Below are 20,709 nucleotides of genomic sequence, written 5' to 3' on the forward strand. Positions count from 1 at the left end.
TTTTAGCCACACGTCACAGAATTCTCCAGAAACCTGAAGCCTGTTGTGTACAGCGCGTTAATGTTTGTATAAGTCTGACCCACGTGTTCCTGCAGGGCTTCTGTTCCCTCCACATGTTGACAGAGAAATTGTAAAAAAAAAAAAAAAAAAAAGAAGTAATAAATGAAACCAGGACAAATTTCTCCTTGTGGTGATGTCACTCACTCTCATGCTGAAGGCGTATAGACTCCCAAAAAAAAAAAAAAAGGTTCAGCAAACAGGCCTCGAGGCAGTCGCACGTGTCTCCTAAAACCACCCCCACCCTCAGTATCCTCAGCTCAGGGGACACTTAAGTTCCACTTGTTGAGCCATGCGTATGTATTTTGTCCAGTTTACTTTTTGATAGCAGTCTCCACAAAGTCTCATGCCTTTCCGCGGCTCCTACTGTAGGAGTTATTACATGAAACACACACACACACACACACACGCACACACACACACACACACTGTGCCATCTGCAAAGCATTACAGTAAATTGCAGGAATAGAGAAATGATTTCACGCACGTCCCGCAGGGTCCAGATGTGGCTCCTCAGTCGTGGCCGCAGCTTAGTTTTACGTGTTCAGTAGAAATAAAGAAGGAAATAAATCTTGCCCTGTTGTATTTAATCACACAGGCCCACAAAGTCGGTGCTCGTGTTCTGTCTGTCTCTGTTGCTCCACCTCGTAAACATAAACCCCTGCGTCCTAAACTACAACACCAGAGCTGAGGTTATCCAGGTTACACTCAGGGTGGGTTCTTTATCTCCGTCATTAAGCTTGTGTGTGTTGGATGGTGAGGAGGACCAATGTCTTCACTGCTCAGGTACTCAAGGACTTAACCTCCAGTGTGGGCTGCTGGTTATTTATCCTTTACAGCCAAACTGCTTAGAAAAAATCACAAATTCAAAGTCAGCATGATGTGAATGTTGTCACAACTGTTTGTTATGTTAGAATAAATAAATAGATAGATAAATAAATCCATTGTTGCAATGTTAACATGCATATTGCAGTAGTAGTATGACTGATTTATAGAATTTTAACCACCATAATCAGTAAAACACAAGGCATCAATGTCTTAACACTGTGAAAAAACTACCTAAATGTAATTTCTGATATTATAACAAGAGGAAATTCATTTAGTAGCAAAAAAGCTATGTTCAGTTCAGTTTTATTTATAAAGCCCAATATGACAAATCCCCTTTAATGGGGGAAAAAAATGGTAGAAACCTCAGGAAGAGCAACTGAGGAGCGATCCCTCTTCCAGAAAAAAAAAGTGCAATAGATGTTGTAGTAGTTGCAGTTATCCATATGACAAAATGACAGAGGTCGAGGGAGATGCACAGCAACAACAGTGATGCCAATAGCTATAATAACAATAATTAAAAAAAAATATATGAATAATGATAATAGTAGTTAATGAGTGAATGTATACATCAATATAATAATAATAATACATTTTATTTCTTGGCACCTTTAACCACACTCAAGGTCACCGTACAGGCAAAGATAGAGAAAAAACAGCAGTTTAAAAAAAGTCAAAGAGATAAGGAATAAAGTAACATAAAAAGATATATCTATCAAGTAGTATAATAATAAATATAATAAATATTCAGCAAAACAATGTGACAATGATGTTTTTAAAGCCCCAATTAAAGTTTAACAGAATTCTGCATCAGAAACATGCAGTTTACCTTTATAATAAATGGATAAATGTTTCTTAAAATTAATTAATATTTTTAATCTTACATAGAGATTTTATAGAATATAATCTCCACCCCATCAGGCATTTATTTATTTCACAAATTTTCAAGACATGGTTGACTACCCAACACGAAAAGCCTGATTTTTTTCTGAAAATATTAGTTTTTTTATTGCTTCACAAATACATTTAACTCTTTTATTATATTGTATGCATGTAATTATATTAATAATAGTAATAATTGTACATGTTCTGAATATTGAGGGGGACGAAGACAAAATCTAAAGATATTTTTGGGGGGCATTTTTGCCTATATGGATAGGACAGTTAAACGCAAAGGGGCGAGGGAGAGAGGGGTAATGACATTCAGCAAAGGGCCACAGGCTGGAGTCGAACCTGGGCTGCTGCAGCAACAACCTTGTATATGGGGCGCCCGCTCCATCCACTAAGCCACTGACGCCCTGCACAGACAAAATCTATGCCTGTGATTAAGGCTTCATCCTTACATAGATATAGATATCGACATTTGTCTAAATTAGCCTTCAAAACCCACAATGCATAACTATAGAATATGAAATTCCCCTCAAGCTGTTCCAACCGTGACACTGTTTCTACATTTCATTTCAGCTCATACTTTGTTTTAACAACCTAGTTATAATATTTGAGACTTTTAAATTAAATAATTTATTTTTTTGTGATCCATTTAAAGTCGATTCTTAGCAGCAAACAAGTTACAAATATCAGAGAAACAACCAGATGTGGGGACAACAACAGAAATCAGCTCATCTCAACAAACATTGCACTCTATTGTTGAACAAATAAAAAAATGTGCAGAGAATTGTTCCACTCATCATGTGGAAGGAACTGACACCACTTTAATCAACTATCAAACGTAAAACATTGCACATTGTTGCTCCACTGCTCATCACATTTAAAATTCAGACCAGTCTGTTCTGCAGTTAAATGACCAGAACAGTAAAACCTTGTAGTAATCTGTGCCACATATTTGAACTGTATATTACGGGACAGTGGCAGGCGCTTGGTCAGTGGTGTAAATCCCAGTCTAGTGGCTGTAACAGCATTACTACATGTGCCGTCAGCACGCTGGGCTCCTAATCACCCTGGCTCAATAAAAGATGGCTGGGCAGCACACAGCCCGTTCCATAACACTGCCCAGGGGAACCAGTAAAACACTGGTCTGCTGCTGAGCCAACCACAGCCTGCTAATGGTTTTAAAGCTAAGGGCACGTAACCACACAGCGCCATGCTGATGTTCCTGGGAGGTGATGGACGTTTCTTCATCTTCTCTCTCTGACAGTTTTTTCTAGAAACACATTTCCCACCCTCTACAACTTGTACTTTTTCATTTTGTCATTTTCCTCCGGATTTTATTGCGTTCTCTCGTGTGCAAATTTGTGTCACGCTGAAGTATTTCGTCAACCGGCAAACTTTCATCACCTTCTGTTTCCCCACCCTAGTTAGGTCTGATCCCCTTTTGTTTTTGGCTGCTTTGCTTTCCCTCACATTTGCTTCATCACTTCTGACTTTGTGAGTCATTTTCTTGCCTCCATGATTTATGGTTAACTCCTACACTGTGGCTCAAATTCAGCTTCGCTTGACATTTCTGGATCTTGTATGCGTTGCTGTAGATCTTACCTGACATATGATTTATTGTTTGGGATCATGCTATTGTGAGGTGCACTTTAAAATTTTTATTGTAACTAAATACAGGGACAGAAGCACGTGTATCTGTGACTGATAAAAGCACTGATGGATTGGTTTTATCTCCCAGTGAGTCCACACACAGGGACAGAGAGCTTATCAGAAAGGCTACACTGACTTTAAACAGACTAAACTGTCTTTGTCCTTGGTGGTTTTCACAGTCATATTCAATCGTACACTCTATGTAGCGGAGTAAATCACCAGATGTCCCATGATACAATTATCACATTACTTGAATCAATTGAATGCTGTGTCCCCAAGGGAAAATTTGTCAACGTCTGTTTTATCTAACAGGATTAAGTTGTATCAACCCAGCTGGCCACCAGCGTCAATAGAAATTGACATTTGTATGAATTTAGGTTATGACGTCATCCAAAATTGGCCAAAATTCAATTTCAGGAGAATGTCTAATTCCAGTTTCAATTCGACATAGCATACAGATGATAGATGACATTGTTATTTTATTGGTTTTAAGTTTCAAGTAACCAGCATTTAGAGTCTTCCAACCATGGTTGAATGTAGGTTGTGACGTTAGGTGACCAAAATTCAATGTCAGGGCATCTAATGCCAGTTTCAATCTGACATAGCACACAGACGACAGATGGCATTGCTATTCCATTGCTTTTAAGTTTCAATTCAATCAATCAATCAATTTTATTTATAAAGCCCAATATCACAAATCACAATTTGCCTCACAGGGCTTTACAGCATACGACATCCCTCTGTCCTTTGGACCGTCACAGCAGAAGGAAAAAAACCCTTTAACGGGGAAAAAAAAACTTCAGAAACCTCAGGAAGAGCAACTGAGGAGGGATCCCTTTTCCAGGATGGAAAGACGTGCAATAGATGTCGTACAGAACACATCAGCATAACAAATTAACAGTAATCCGTATGTCACAATGAGACACAGAGAGAGAGAGAGAGAGAGAGAGAGAGAGATGCAAGACAGACGGTAATGACAGTAGCTTACAACAACATTAATGAAAGTATTAATATTGTAGTTATAGTTCTGGCTACTGTGGTACAATATGTTGAAAGTATGTATTAATATCTGGCAATATACATATGTGACAATAATCATATGTGTATAATAACAGTAGAATTATGACTAATGACTAACGATGGCGGCAGCAGCAGCAGGAGGCATCTGGCAGGACCATGGCAGCAGCACAACCACACACGTCATGCTGTCCAGGTACCACTTCGATATGAGTTAATCTGAGAGACAGTGGAGCACAAAGACTCCGGAGAAGAAGCCGAGTTAGTGACATCCAGAATGGCCGAGTAAGCAAGATGCAGTAATAGGATACAAGAGAGAGAGAGAGAGAGAGAGAGAGAGAGAGAGAGAAGGAGAGAAGGGAGAAGGTGCCCGGTGTATTATAGGGGGTCCTCCGGCAGACTAGGCCTAAGTCAGCCTAACTAGGGGCTGGTACAGGGCAAGCCTGAGCCAGCCCTAACTATAAGCTTTCAAGTAACCAAGATTCAATGTCTTTTTTAAACATCGCATGCCAACCTCATCTTGATGTAGAAGAACGACATTTAGTCGAAGGTATGGAGAACAAAACCCATTATCTGCAAAATGTCATAATGTTAATGTCCACACAACCTGGAATTCTAACATCATTAGACATTTAGAATATCGTCAAATGATTTTCATTGCAACCAAAATTTTACGTCTATCCAACGTAAGAATCCAGCGCACTTCAGACATCATATTCATGTCTGGTGCCAGCTCAGAAGTGGACTTAAAAATCATTGGATTTTATTATTCCAGTAGGCGACCAAAAGTTTAATTTTTGTTTGCAATATTAATAATTTATCTTTTTCCCCCCAAAAAAATCTGTTTATTGAACTTTTCCAAATAGAGCAGATACGAAGCACTTTAATATTTGGTCAATCCAATAATGACTAGATAAAAAAAGTAAGTGGCAAGTGAAATAAGAATGATACAAAACCAAGACAGGACTAAAACAAGACAAATACTACAAACCAAATCAATACCCAGAACAAGACAAAGAACAAAACAACATAATAATAATAAAATTTAAATCTAAAAATAGGTGGAAATATGTGTCTGATGATAAAAATAACACTAAATACTTAAACATAATACAATGGTTGTTGGTCGGACAATTGCTGTCACATCACAATTTAATGTCTGTAAAATACATGATCATTCATTCAGGAATATCTGGAAAGTCCAGCTCTCGTACATACTCAAAAAAGGGATCCCACATCGTGCAAAATTTCCTCAGGGAGCCCTTCATGTTTGACAAAATTAAGGACTCCCCTTATCCATAGAGTGTGTGAAGGAGGTATTGGAGACTTCTACTTGAGTAACACCAAATGTCCGGCTAGTAAGGTAACAAAGGCTGTAAAGGTTTCCTCATGGGAAAAGAGGGGTACTGTGGGTGGAGTTACACCAAACAATGCGATCATAGCAGTAGGTTCAACAGATTTTCCAGTAGCCTTTGACAGTGAACTAAAGATTTCCCCCCAGTACGTCTATTGATATATGCAATATTAATAGTTTATCTAATTGGAAAATGGATTCCTGATGTCCGTGTATCGATACAATATTGTCATGCAAAATATATAAGAAATATAAGTACTAGGGGCGTCGGTGGCTTAGTGGTAGAGCAGGCGCCCCATGTACAAGGCTGTTGCCACAGCGGCCCAGGTTCGACTCCAGCCTGTGGCCCTTTGCTGCATGTCATTCCCTCTCTCTCTCCCCCCCTTTCACACTCGTCTGTCCTATCCATTAAAGGCTAAAAATGCCCCAAAAAATATCTTAAAAAAAAAAAAAGAAATATAAGTACGATACTATGGTGTGCTGTGCTTTAGGGTTGTCCTTGACCTTGTGACCCATCACCACCTTACCTGCGTCCCACCATGGTACAAATGCAGACCACCACAAAGACACGGCAACATTCACACAGTCATACCTTCCATAATCACGTCTGTGGATCCGTTCAGAAATACGAGCATGTGTCTCGGTTTGAGGTGTCCGTGTTTTTTTTTGTTCACAACATGCCTGTGGGTTTTTTAATTTTGGAAAAGTAGGAAACAAACAAGGAAAGTGTCCCTGCAGGAGAAGATGGGAACAGAGTCAGACAGAATAGAATAGTTCACCACAAAATGACATTTCACTCATTCACTTACTCCCCAGATTGTCAGTTAAAACAACAAACATGCCGTCCTTTGAGAAATTGAAGCTGGCGGGATGATCTTTGTACAGCTCCAAAAACAGTAAAGTGTCTGTCAAATTTCTGAAAACAGCTTGTGCAGCACATTTTGTGGCCAGATAAGGACACTTTTTACCTAAAATGATGTCCCAATTCTTCCTCAGTGACAAAGCTCTGATCCTGGAGGAAGAAAAGTGGTTGCTGGTGGGATGCAAAATACTGCTTTTTCTGGGAGCTCCAAAAATCCAAAAAACAAATCTAAGGTGGACGTTTGGGCGAAACAGCTTTATGTTTGGTGGTCCTATAAAGTTTTGGTGCGTAGATAATGATTACCTTTTAATCTTGCAGTGGGCTGTTCCTTTGATAGTACTAATGTGGTACAGGAATGTACAGCGTTAGTCATGTTTTGTAATATTCAGCACAATTAGCGAGCACAAAGACATAGGGAGCGGTTTTGGGAATCATGCGTTGTTTTTCCATTAGGACAGCCTGGGAATGATTGTCCTGATGGAGCCCCGGCTCATTATTCTCCCAGCCTCTCCCCATGCTTTAGAGGCTGAGATGGGAGCGTGCTCCTTTGTAGTGTTTAGTATATCTGCATATGTATTGGCATCTGCGTTCATGTGTGTTGTGTGCACATGCCATTCCCCTCTGTCCACAACTACATGTCTTCCCGTCACACATAAACGCGCTCTGACGGCAGCATGTGTGGGCTGCCGTGAGACACGACTGGGTCGCTCCTCACGAGGCCCTGGCTGCCTTTCTTCCCACAGCGCCTCAGCACCCGTTAGGTAGGAAAAACGTCCGTGGGAAGGAGTGCCTCGCAGAGGAGGAGAAACCTGGGAAGGGAGAGGGCGAAGCTCAGAACATCCATGGTTATTTAGCGGCTGCTATGGGAACCTGGACGTGACGGAGAAATACGGCCAGTAGAGATGGGGATAATGAGGGTGCTCAAAGCAGAAGTTGTCACAGTTTGAGTGAGAACAAACACATAATATTTCAGATAAAAATGAAATGTTGACTCTTCCCACCTGTCCTCTCGCGCCAGCTTTATAAGCCAATCTGTTCCTCGTAAAGCTGTCTTCGCTAGAGGAACCTTTCGTATGTAACATCATTAAAACAAGTTTATTATCTTGTTTACATAACTGTACTTCGTCTTTTGTTAATTGGACTCAAAGTGGCTCATGGTGGAATTATGTGTCCCAAATTGAACTTCAGCTTTAAAGGTACATTATTCAAGATTTAGTGGGATCGATTGATGGGGATTGCAGATTGCAACCAGCTGAAACTTCTCCTATGTGCTAAGTGTGAAGGATTTCTTTAGTGTTCATTGTCCAGGAGTTTTTTTGTGGAAACCAAGTTTTCTGCAGAGGTCTCTTCCTCTCCAAAACAAATGGACTCTGAGATTTAACCCGGTAAAAACACTGAATTAAGCAGTTTCATGTTAAAAAAAAACAACAGTGGTTTTCTGACACTGTTTATTGCGGAGGGGTTGCTAACTGCAGTGGCCAACACAAAAACATTAATGACCCTATCTAGAGCCAGTGTTTCGTTTGCCTGTTCTGGGCTACTGTAGAAACATGGCGCTGCAACATGGTGGACTCCTTAGCCATGGACCCGCCCTGTATGTAGATAAAAACGTCTCATTCTAAGGTAACAAAAACACAAGGATTCTTATTTTCAGGTGATTATACACTAAGGAAACATACTTATTATATTATATTACATTTCTGCCAATATATCCCCCTAAATTCTACACAGGGACCTTTAAGGTGAAGAGGTCACTTGCCCTAAAATATAGTTTTGCCCTTTCTCACCATTTGTCAGTCAGAGAGAGGGTAAGACCGGCTGTGTTAACGAACCTTGCTTTGGAAACAGAAAGGATGTCATAATATGGAAAGAAAAAAAAGTCTGGCTCCTGTATGTCGCTTTGTTTATTGTTTTGTTTTTGTGCTTTTTATTAACATTATGATTTGAGGCTTTTTTTTTTGTCATTTCCTCATGGTCATGGCATGTGGGCCTCAAGCTGAGCGCTTCATGTGAGCTAGTTATGTCAGTGAACGACATGAAAAGACCAAACAACACAAAGACCTCAAGAATCTGAACCCTTAATGATTACAGGAGCTGTTTGTTTCACGCAGAGGAGGGTGAGACGGCGAACATGCAGAGACCCACAGAGGTCAGACCATAGTTCACTTTGAGGTTTACTAGTCTGTTGACTCTGGGCATGCTGGCACTGCTCATTAAGGAGAGGGACAGAGACAGATAGCACAGCTGGGCCGTGCATGCCTCGGAGCTGAAGAAGCCATTACTGCTCATTTTGTCGTTGGAAGGATAAAGAATTCATCATGAAAACAATCCTGGGTTTACCAACTTACATTATGGAGCTGATTGGGAACATGTTTCCACTGTCAACTGTATGATTTGCCATTTAGTCTTCAAAGTCTTTTAAACTCGACACATGTGGGTGCTGCGTCAGCTGTGGTGTCGACAATTTGCGGATGGAGTAGCTAATTATCGTTTCTCTCTGGAGGTAAAAGAGAGGGATTTCTGCTTATTGCCGGGGCTCTGATAAGAGTGATAGAAGAGGAGAGAGTGCATAGAGGCCTAAAGGAGAAGGGGTGAGGTCCAAGGGGAGGAGGTTGGGTGAAGGGAGCGTGTGGGTGACCTCCCATCCCCCGGTTACTGAGGGGGGTCATCCAGTAGTGGCATTTTCCCATGATCGTCTTGTTTTATGCATTTTTTTTCTCTCTTTCTTGTTTATTCTTTTTTCTCCCTTTTTTTTTTGTTTTGTTTTGTGTCTCTGCCTCTTTTTCAAACGCTCATTTTAAAGTCCTGCTCCACTAAAATGTGTTTGCGTGCATTGGAAGTTTGAGCTTCACTGTGCAGAATGATCTGTGTGAGTTAGACACTTGGAGGTTGTTTTCACGTTCATCTGCTGAACGAGGAAAGACTTTAAAGGGACAGTCCACCCCAAAATCAAAAATACATATTATTCTGATTTGCTGTTTATAAATCTAAATGTTTTGGTATGAGTTTCCAAGTGTTGGAGATATCAGCTGTAGAGATGTCTGCCTTCTTTTGAATGTAATGGAACTAGATGGCACTCGGCCCGCTCTCACCCAAAAACTGACCACATAGGTCGACTGTGCAGCCAGCTTATTACAACCCATACTTATTTTATTGTAAGGCAAGCACCTGGTAGTGGCTGTAGTAATTAATAGAGAAGAAGAAGAGGAAGTAAAGTGATGTAGCATAAAAAGCGACAAAGTCAGCGTAATGTACAAATATCAAAGAAGCACCTATAGTGTGGAAAGAAGGGTTGGATGGTCAAACAAACACAGGACTCAGCAGACTGGTGTTTGTGCCCCGAAGTCAGTGTTCGCTTCTTTGATGACAACGTAGCCTTGTATGTTGGTATGTGTGGCATGTAGGGCTGTTCCCAGCTCAGATTTGTGACAGTTGAATCAGATTCGACGATTATTTATCTCTATTTCTCCATATAAAGTTTTAAGTTTGGATAGAGTTCAGTGCATTCAGTGTGACAACAGCATTCACGTAATATAGTAAGCAAGCTAACGGCACTAAAGCCAGATCAGAAATGTGCACCAACATTTTTTGCTGAAACTAGATATCAAACAAAAGCTACAGACTGTGTCACGCTAAGTATCTGGAGCAGTAAATTCAACACCTCCAAGCAGAAGAGAGAAGATAATGTTGTCTTGAAGCCTTACTGTGGCAAGTTTCTCCTCCTCTGTGCCGCTATATCAAATCATCCAAAGCTGACTATACTAAAGAGAAGCATGAAAATCAAGAGCGCTAACTCTGTAGAAAGATCTCAAAGAGTCAACATAGGGTTCTCCGACTGACAATTCAAATTTCTGACTTTCGAGGGGCAGCCCTAGTAGCATGCTGTGCTAGTGATGTATGTCATGTGACATACCTAATGTTATGTTAGTGACAAAACTGCTTATATAATGCCAAACCATGATGTTTCTCCTAAATGTATCCAGGTAGTTTTGGAGCTGATCTACACCCGTTTCATGACCTTAAGGACGTGTTAAAAATTGCGACCTTTAGAACAGTAATATATATTGTTTTCGGGCCAGTCATAGAAGTCATTTTGAAAGTCAGCTGAAATCGTAAGAGCGTTGAAAAAAATATATTCAGAAAACTCAACAGCAATGTCTCTTTCCAGAAATCATGACCATAACCAAGATGATCCACATACTTTGTTGTGAGCAGTTTTATTTAAGAACTATTTTCCTTCTACCAAACTCCACCTGCCAACTGTATCATGCAACACTCAGCAACTCACACCAAGACAATCTAGACTGATACGTAGCACGACAGGTAAGAGGTAAAGTATGTGTTTTTGATTTTGGGATGAACTGTCCCTTTAAGACTTCCATGAAAAAGAAAAAACTCATAACAAAGTCTGCCTCTTCTTCATCCTCTCCTCCATTTCCCCCTTCCCTACCTTCCCTGCTGTGCTCCTTCTTCCTACCTCTCTGTCGTATTCTCGCCCTGCGCTCTGGTATGTCAGGTATTGAGTAACATCAGCATGCCTGTGGTTTAGTGCAGGAAGTAAAGTGACTGCAGCTGAGCTACAGTATGTTCACTATGATTGTACTGCTGTATTACTACTATGACAGAAACTCTATCAGAGGGATATGAGCAACTATGCGGCACAGGTCACATCAGGTCAACTCGGTGCTTCCAAACTAGTAATTAAGATAGTGTAATAAAATAGGTCGAAGCCTGCGTCTGTGAGGGCCGTGTGCAATATGTAAAGTGTACAAGTGTACATTTAATCCATCATGAACTCATATTCTTTTGTAGGATTTACTTGTTTTTTTCTGTGGACTTTGTTTTCACAGCATGCAGCCCTTTTTTCCCCATAAATGTAAATTCATATCTTAAAGTGCTTAATACAACCGCAGAGTAAAATAAAGATTTCCATCCCTCTGACTCACAGTCAGTCAGATCCTATTCAGTCCACTGGCAGACAGAAAGGTTTGGTCAGTCATATGATGTGGCAGGAGCCTGCTGTCCTGTGTGGAGGCGCCACAGCACAAGATCATGCACAAAGACAAGAAAAAGAGATCACTGGTAAATGTTTTAAAGGTCCAATGTGTAGGATTTAGGGAGACATATTGGCATAAATGGAATATAATATAATAAGTGTGGGGTTTTTTAGTGTATAATCATCTGAAAATAAGAGTTGTGTTTTTGTTACCTCAGAATGAGACGTTTATATCTACACAGGGAGCGAGTCATCATCCACAGAGGCCACCATGTGTGACCACCATGTTTCTAGAGTAGTCCAGAACGGACAAACCAAACACTGGCTCTAGATAGGGTCATTCATGTTAAGTGTTGGCCACCGTAGTTAGCAACCCCTCTACGATAAGCAGTGTCAAAAAAACATTGATTTTGTTTTTTATTACCTGGTTTGTTTGTTTTAGGGAAGAAAAGACCTCTATGGATAATTTAGGTCCCAGTAAAAACCTCCTGAACAATGAACACTGAAGGAATCCTTACAGGAGTTCACTCTTGGCACATAGGGGAAGTTAGACCTGGTTGCAATTAGGGATGTTCCTGGCGACTAATTTCCCTGTCGATTAACGAAAATTTTAATTAAGACTAGTGGACTAGTCTAAAAAAGGTGTATTCAGGCTCAACATATTCCATTAACGTCCTGAAGCCTTTACCCTCAACAAAGTTAAGTGGAAGAATATCATGCTAGGTCAAATTGGTCTGAGTGTGGCTAGCAGCAGCAGCCGTTGTTCCGTGCAGGAAACCTAAATGCTTGAATTGAATGCGGTTGCGCATTGCTGCAGTGATTATCTGCCATTTTTTTTCTGACTCAGCCTACATGCTACCTTGTTTTTATGTTCTAGATCAAAGTACTGCCAAACCGCGCTAGGATGGGGACTGCTGTCTGACGGCTCTGTAGCACCCACTAGTGGCGGGCGGCTGCATGACAATTAAGCAGCCTTGTACATGAATTAAAGAGTTATTGGTTTAACCGACGAATATTTCTGGTGCCGACTAGAGAGGGGGCGGACGTTTAATTGTTTAGACGACCCTAGTTGCAATCTACTATCCTCCTAGCTCAGTGGCATGAAGTAGTTAAGGATGGGCCCCAGTGCACGCTATCATGATGGGCCCTTGTGCAAGATTTTGCATCGAAACAGCTACCATATATTTTATTGTATCATCACATAAACAAATACAGACTTGATGTCGGTGGACAACGTCAACATACATATTACCATTCATCAACGCAAATCTGTAATCTGGAGATGTGTTTGCCTTCTCTGGGGCAGATGTAGCAGATGACATATTTCTTTTTTAACGTGTGTTCCTTTTGAACTCAGGTGTATTTCTGAGGTGGCAAGTTGAATCACTTGTAAGGGCCTGTACTCTGCTATAGAGAGATTGGGCCCTCCAACCACTCTCTACAGGCCACCCCAGGGGCCCCAGTGCAACCGCACTGCCTGCAGTGTCTATATTTACGCCCCTGTCCTAGATGCCACTAAATCCTACACACTGTTCCTTAAAGAAAATGTGTAAATCTCACTTGTACTGCATGCAAATCTTTCTTTCATATACACAAACACACTAACCCTGTAGTCACATGCACACACAGTATTAGAGGTATTCTCTCTGACAGTCATTCTTTCCTCTCCTACTGTCTTTTTTCCTCTCTTCCAATATTGTACTCTATATTTCCTCATCCTGCCGCCCATGATGCAAACTGTGTGGTCTCGCCTTGATGCATTGTTTCCAAACTGTTGCGGCTCTTTTCCCGCACTTAAGCATTCAGGATTTATTCCTGCTCGTTCTGTCTCTCTTTGATGACGATACCATGCCTCTAATGAAAGCCCTTTTGCCAGACGATCATTGAGTGATTTGACTCTGACCTGCCTGGTTAAATAAAGGAGGTTAAATAAAAACAAACACACCGGGCACACAATGCACACAGATAACAAGCCTTCCTTCAAGCTGTGGCACACGGTGCTGATAGCTTGTAAGATGGATGTGAAGGCCTTGACATGGCGGAGAGGTCAAATAGAAGTTGATTAAATGAATGAAAAAGCCTCATTTGCATTGGTTCTAGAAGTGTACAAGCAAAAACTGTTATTTGAATTTATTTTCATCTCGTGATTGTCCGGCCTCCTCCATGTTTGTGAGGCTAAAGCCCATCTGAGTGTAATTCAATGCAACATGAACGCCACTTAACTTTATCCTCCAGAGGAACACGCATCTGCTGTGTTAACAAATTGTTCAAAGCCGCCTAGTCATGCAGCGGTGGAAGGGCCCGGGCCGAGGCTGGATGTGGGCTTGTAAACGTCTGGTCAACACTGCTTATTGTTCAGAGATGGTGGCTGCGTAGACGACATTACAAGTGTTTGTGTTCGTCACTGCATCTCCCTTTGTCAGATGCATAGTTTTAAACCATTTTATTTACAGTGTAGCGTTTATACACTTGAATGTCTGAGGTTTGTTGGCATTGTGTGACTGGAATACTATACTGTGCATTAGCGATGGTTGCTCTGTATGGGTGGTCACAAAGTGTGGCTTCTCTCCTGACTAAGATACAGACAGAGATGGGGGGGGGGGGGGAGTTAGGGGTGGGGGTGGATGCTGGTAAGAAGGGGCAGTAACGGCAGTCGATCTCGTCGTACCAGTTGCAGCTCATCAACGCTATCAAGCCAAGACGGTGTCCTCTGTAACAATCTTTTACTTTCTCTTTTCTGTCCAATCTCTCCCAGATGTTGCATGATAGAGCTCAAAGCATGTCTTATACACACACACACACACACACACACACACACACACACACACGACACGCATAGCTATTGTGATTTACTACGCGAATGTGATAGTGATCTTATCTCTTCATACTCTCTGCCTCACTCTTTTTTCTCCCTCCCTAAGTCTTTCTCCATCTCTGTTATAGTAAATCTGCTCTGTTCTGTGAGGCTTTTATTGGTTTTCATTGCACAAATCCCTGCTTCGGTCATTAAAGCAGATGATTTAGTGTGGGTGTGTTGGACAGTAAAACAAGCGGTCCACCCGGGACAAAGGGGAAAGGTGAGGCTGAGGCCTGGGGCCGCAGGCAGACTGCGTGCACGATGCTCGGCTGTTAGATCTACATCATGATGCGAGGCAGGGATGCAGAACTTGAATTTGATGTCTTTACTTGAACCGAACTTTTTCAGCCCTGCGAGTCACACAAACCCCGTTGTGTGATTCTTTTTTTCTCCCAAAAGATTGCAATCCGGTTTTGTGTTTCCAAATGTTGTCTTTTTCGGAGATACAAGATGCTCATCCAGCATGAGTGGAATTTCTGCTTTTGAGATAGGAGAGAGATCAGCGGAGGCGAGGAGAGTGATAAAGTGGCGTTTTAGATGGACCAGAAAGAGCAAGTATGGACACATAGTCACAGCCGACGAGGTGTGTGTCACAGAGAGATGAGTCAGATCGCTCCAGAGACCTACAGGCTGGCAGACAGCGGGACTGATAAACTCTGTTAACTGACTCTGATAAAGCAGAACTGGAAGACACCACGGAGTCAAAACATGCGCGAATGAGGATCGATGAAAGGCGCTCTGTTGAACGCCTCAAGAATGTTTTTGTAGCTCCAGTCGAGCGGGAATGGAAAAAAAACGAAGGTTTGAAGAAGTTGTTTTAGGGTTTATATTTCTCTCTTTATTTTTCTCGTCCCCTCTCTCGAGTCGACCCTCTTGCTCATTTGCACACACGTACTCATGCTTGAAGGAAAAACAAATATTGAACAGTAATGTTTTGTGTCTGTAAATTACTGGGTTTTATGGTTCTAGCATTTCCAATAATCCTGTCTTGGCTGTCCATGAAGGAAAGACTCTCACACACACACACACACACACACTCAATCATACACATAAGGGCAAGTATGGTCTAAATGGTTTGGATCATCCAATGTGAGCTTTGGTACAAGGTCAAGCTCTACCATCGTTCAAGGAAACTTTGGCTGAAAATTTGAGCAACATTTGCCAAACATATTCATCAATAAACATCCAGATCATGTGATATCTCAGTTCAGCTGTGGCGCGCTCCAAACTGTCGGCCGTGTTTTGCTCTTTAGCAGTTGAGAGTCCATCCGAGAGTGACCACGGTCTGTTTAGTTGGACAGGATTTTAACAGGGCAGTAAGTCATTCATCGAGCCAGTTATTGGCGGATTGTGTTTTTAGAGTAGACTTTATTGAGTGGTTCAGTGTGTGCGTGGCGGAGCGGCAACAGTTTGCACTTTTCCACAGTAGGAAAAATAGACTAGAGTGCACCTAAGGCTGACATCATCCCCAAATTGTTCCCTATAACAAATCAATGCACAGTGCGGAGTGACTGATTCAGTGGAGCCGAGTCAAAGCTGAACTTATGATCCTGACTTTTAAGCTATGCCTCTGGTATGCAGTATAATTACTGTGCAATGTGTTATATCCACGGCTGATTTAGAGCCTGAAATTTCAATTTTGTGGCTTATTCACTGAATTCAAGTGGATTTATACGGAGGCATTTGTAGGTCAGATACTAATACAGATTATGTGCAATTCAAATGTCCATTAACCACCATATCGGCTGATATATTATATAATAAATAGTCTTTTCCATTAGTCTTGTTCATTCATCACTGGTTTAATTTTATGACCAGATTTATTAACAGCCTTTCCCACCTTGGCTTCGTGTTATTTTGCAAAAATGACTGTCTTTGCCATTGGTATTGGCTTGCATGTAAACGAGAAAGATTTTAATGGGACTGCTAATGAAACACTTAACCTGAAGAGACAGGTATTTGTTAAGGAAAGGGGTTAGCCGAACGGAAAAGTTGGACATGATTTTCTTCTCTATTTTTTTTTTTTAGCAAACTAAGCTGAAGCTAGGTTTGCACTCAAGGCAAAAGTCATGCAAAAAAAGGGATGTTTCTGGCAACTCTGCGTTGCCAAAAACATATTTCTCCAGACAATTTGTGTGCTGTCAAACGAGAAAAAGCCTCCAGACTCTCAGGGCTTGTTTCACTGTAATTTTTGCAGAATTTATTTGTGGCTTCCTGGCAGAGATTTTGCTGATCAAAGTACATCTGCGAAACACTAATATTGGTGGATGATCCATCAACTGCTAGTTGAGAGTGCAAAACAGGTCGCTGTTTACTCACTTTCTCCGAAACACCTCTGTCTGTGTTTAGCATTTAAAATGCAACTGTGACGGGAACCGGACTTTTCTCCGGTGACCTGACAGCAGAGTGGGTCGTCGCGGTCGTGACCCTCACCCCTCTCTGCCAATGCTTCCTCTCTCTTCTCTTGTCTGAGGCGGTCGTGGCAGCTGATCAGTTCCCAGGCCCCCGCCGACAGGTCATATAATGGTCATCTAGCATGAGCCCTTGATGCTGAACCCCAGGGTTAACGCGGAACGCATCTCTTCCGGAGCTCCGCAGCCGTCAACAAGCAGCCACAGATGCAAATATTTGAACATATGACAATATGACAATGTTCTGTCTAAGCTGTCTTCCTTTTATTAAGTGCATTTGAAATATTTCCCATTGGTACTCTCACACCCTTAGCTGCCTCTCAGTCTGTTTACCCTGACACCTGCATGGCCACCCACATCCTACAACAACCCCACCCCCACCTATGTCTGCCCTTCTGCCCTCCCAGTCCATAGACTTTATAGTCAGCGACCTGACTGTTTTACAGCGTAGCCAGTCTGGACCAGTTTACCACACACTTACAGGCAGCCCTGAGTGTTTGTGAATGTGTGAGACGACATGTAATTTGGAAGATGAGCTTCTAATGTCTCTCATTTATCGGGGATAAGTAGATCCGTGTGTGTTTAATCGGCCTATGTAATCATGTGTTTCACCAGTTGAAGCCCCGGTTTTCTCCCTCCGTGTCTCCTCTTGTAAAAATAAAGATTTTCATTTTTCATGTCAACATGATGCAAAACAGACGCGCTGTCCATCATGCGGTCAGACAGCATCGTGTGTTAAGTTGTCTCGAGATGTCTCTAAGTGTCTATTATATTGTGAGGGGTTGTTTTTCTACACATGCATGATATTTAGCAAAGATCTGCTATTTGGCTGACGCAGTAGGACTGTCTTGTAGCGGACTCAGTGTTTCCTCCCGCAGAGAGGGATTAACTGTTGATTGGGGCTGCTTGTGTCAGTGTGAAGATGGAGCTGTGCTGACGACAACTTGGAATGGCGATGAAGCGTTGATCTGTTTCTTGAGGACACGAGGGAAATGACTGCTACTTGGCAACTTTGCATGTGGTTATATGTTGAATTGAGAGGGTGTGTGAGAGGGTTGTCAGAGGGGTCACTGCAGCCCTGTTGACACAGGACTCAGTGAGTTTAATTAAATCCCGAGCATGCATACATGTGTGCCGCTACATGAATTTGTGTGTGTGTGTGCCGGTTGTAAGGGGCCAGAGAACGGGGCCCGGTGGAGCGAGGAGAGAGGGGAGAGCAGCCGCTTGGCAGCCTATCTGAGAGCCTCGTCACTGGTGCTCAGAGGGGCCACAGCTGGCCCCTCCACCAACAATCCTGGCTTTTCTTCCACTCTCAGGAACGCAGCGCGTCAACTCTAATTCCCTTCTAATGAACTGGCTACTGAAGGTAGCTAGGCAGGCAGCACATTTATTAAACACACACACACACACACACACACACACTGGCAACAAAACACACAGACTCAAACACAGTGGAGAAAGTAGGTTGCATTTAGGGACATTTCACTGCTCAGCAGGATGACTGTGCAGCTTGACGCCTGCAGCGGATCCTTGAACTCAGCGTGACTTAGAAGCTGCAGTCAGTACCACAACAACCAGAGCTGTGTTTTAGCCTTTAAGACCATAAAAGAACTTACAGTATCCCTGGTGTGCGCATCTTATCTGTTATCATTGTAATTGAGCCACAAAGCTGGGGGTCAGTTAATATCGCCTGTCTCAAAGGTAATCCTGAAAGACCATCTGGATAAGAAAATATTCTAATTATATACAAAACCCAAAACCAGTGAAGTTGGCACGTTGTGTAAACCGTAAATAAAAACAGAACACAATGATTTGCAAATCCTTTTCAACTTATATTCAGTTGAATACACTGCAAAGACAAGTTACTTAATGTTCGAACAGGTAAACTTTGTAATTTTTTGCAAATATTAGCTCATTTGGAATTTGATGCCTGCAACATGTTTCAAAAAAGCTGGCACAAGTGGCAAAAAAGACTGAGAAGGAATGCTCATCAAACACTTATTTGGAACATCCCACAGGTGAACGGGCTAATTGGGAACAGGTGGGTGCCATGATTGGGTATAAAAGCAGCTTCCCTGAAATGCTCAGTCATTCACAAACAAGGATGGGGCGAGGGTCACCACTTAGTGAACAAATGCGTGAGCTGATTGTCGAACAGTTTAAGAACAACATTCCTCAACGAGCTATTGCAAGAAATTTAGGGATTTCATCATCTACGGTCCGTAATATCGTCAAAAGGTTCAGAGAATCTGGAGAAATCACTGCACGTAAGCGACAAGGCCGAAAACCAACATTGAATGCCCGTGACCTTCGATCCCTCAGGCAGTACTGCATCAAAAACTGACATCAGTGTGTAAAGGACATCACCACATGGGCTCAGGAACACTTCAGAAAACCACTGTCAGTAACTACAGTTCGTCGCTACATCTGCAAGTGCAAGTTAAAACTCTACAATGCAAAGCGAAAGCCATTTATCAACAGCACCCAGAAGCGCCGCCCGGCCGGCTGGGCCCGAGCTCATCTAAGATGGACTGATGCAAAGTGGAAGAGTGTTCTGTGGTCTGACGAGTCCACATTTCAAATTGTTTTTGGAAACTGTGGACGTCGTGTCCTCCGGACCAAAGAGGAAAAGAACCATCCGGACTGTTATAGGTGCAAAGTTCAAAAGCCAGCATCTGTGATGGTATGGGGGTGTATTAGTGCCCAAGGCATGGGCAACTTACACATATGTGAAGGCACCATTAATGCTGAAAGGTACATACAGGTTTTGGAGCAACATATGTTGCCATCCAAGCAACGTCTTTTTCATGGACGCCCCTGCTTATTTCAGCAAGACAATGCCAAGCCACATTCTGCACATGTTACAACAGCATGGCTCCATAGTAAAAGAGTGCGGGTACTAGACTGGCCTGCCTGTAGTCCAGACCTGTCTCCCATTGAAAATGTGTGGCGCATTATGAAGCGTAAAATACGACAACGGAGACCCCGGACTGTTGAACAACTTAAGCTGTACATCAAGCAAGAATGGGAAAGAGTTCCACCTGAAAAGCTTCAAAAATTGGTCTCCTCAGTTCCCAAACGTTTACTGAGTGTCGTTAAAAGGAAAGGCGATGTAACACAGTGGTAAAAAGGCCCCTGTGCCAACTTTTTTGCAATGTGTTGCTGCCTTTAAATTCTAAGTTAATGATTATTTGCAAAAAAAAAAATAAAGTTTCTCAGTTTGAACATTAAACATCTTGTCTTTGCAGTGTATTCAATTGAATATAAGTTGAAAAGGATTTGCAAATCATTGTATTCTGTTTTTATCTACGATTTACATAACGTGCCAACTTCACTGGTTTTGGGTTTTGTATGTATTTACATTAAAAAAGATAAAATAATGTGTTTGTATGTTTCTGTGTCCTACAAATTGAACAAGGACATATCATTTCAAGCTTGCTTTATTGGAAAATATGGTCACAGTGGTGGAAGATGTATTCAGATCTTTTACTCATGTAGAAGCACTGATACCACACAGTTAAGATACTCCACTAAAAACAAAAGTCCTGCGTTTAGAATCCTACTTAAAGGTCCAGTGTGTAGGATTTAGGGGCATCTATTGGCAAAATTTTATATCCATACTTATGTTTTTATCAGATTATAACTGCCTGAAACTGAAGGCCAAAATACATGGGGCATGGACTCAATGCTTAACGTAGGCCCAGAACGGACAAACCAAACAGTGACTCCAGATAGAGCTATTGATGCTTACATGTCGGCCACCGTAATTCTCCTACAACTTGGCACACA

At 41.9% G+C, this 20,709-nt stretch overlaps 1 protein-coding gene across 1 annotated transcript in view; it reads left to right on the top strand.

The window, feature by feature from the left end:
- The window catches only part of coro7 (coronin 7), a 156,270-nt gene that overhangs the window by 113,254 nt on the left and 22,307 nt on the right, over nucleotides 1–20,709 (top strand). The gene's annotated exons all lie outside the window — the stretch shown is intronic.

The sequence above is a fragment of the Epinephelus fuscoguttatus genome, linkage group LG19, assembly GCF_011397635.1.
Source record: "Epinephelus fuscoguttatus linkage group LG19, E.fuscoguttatus.final_Chr_v1".
Classification (NCBI taxonomy): Eukaryota; Metazoa; Chordata; class Actinopteri; order Perciformes; family Serranidae; genus Epinephelus; species Epinephelus fuscoguttatus.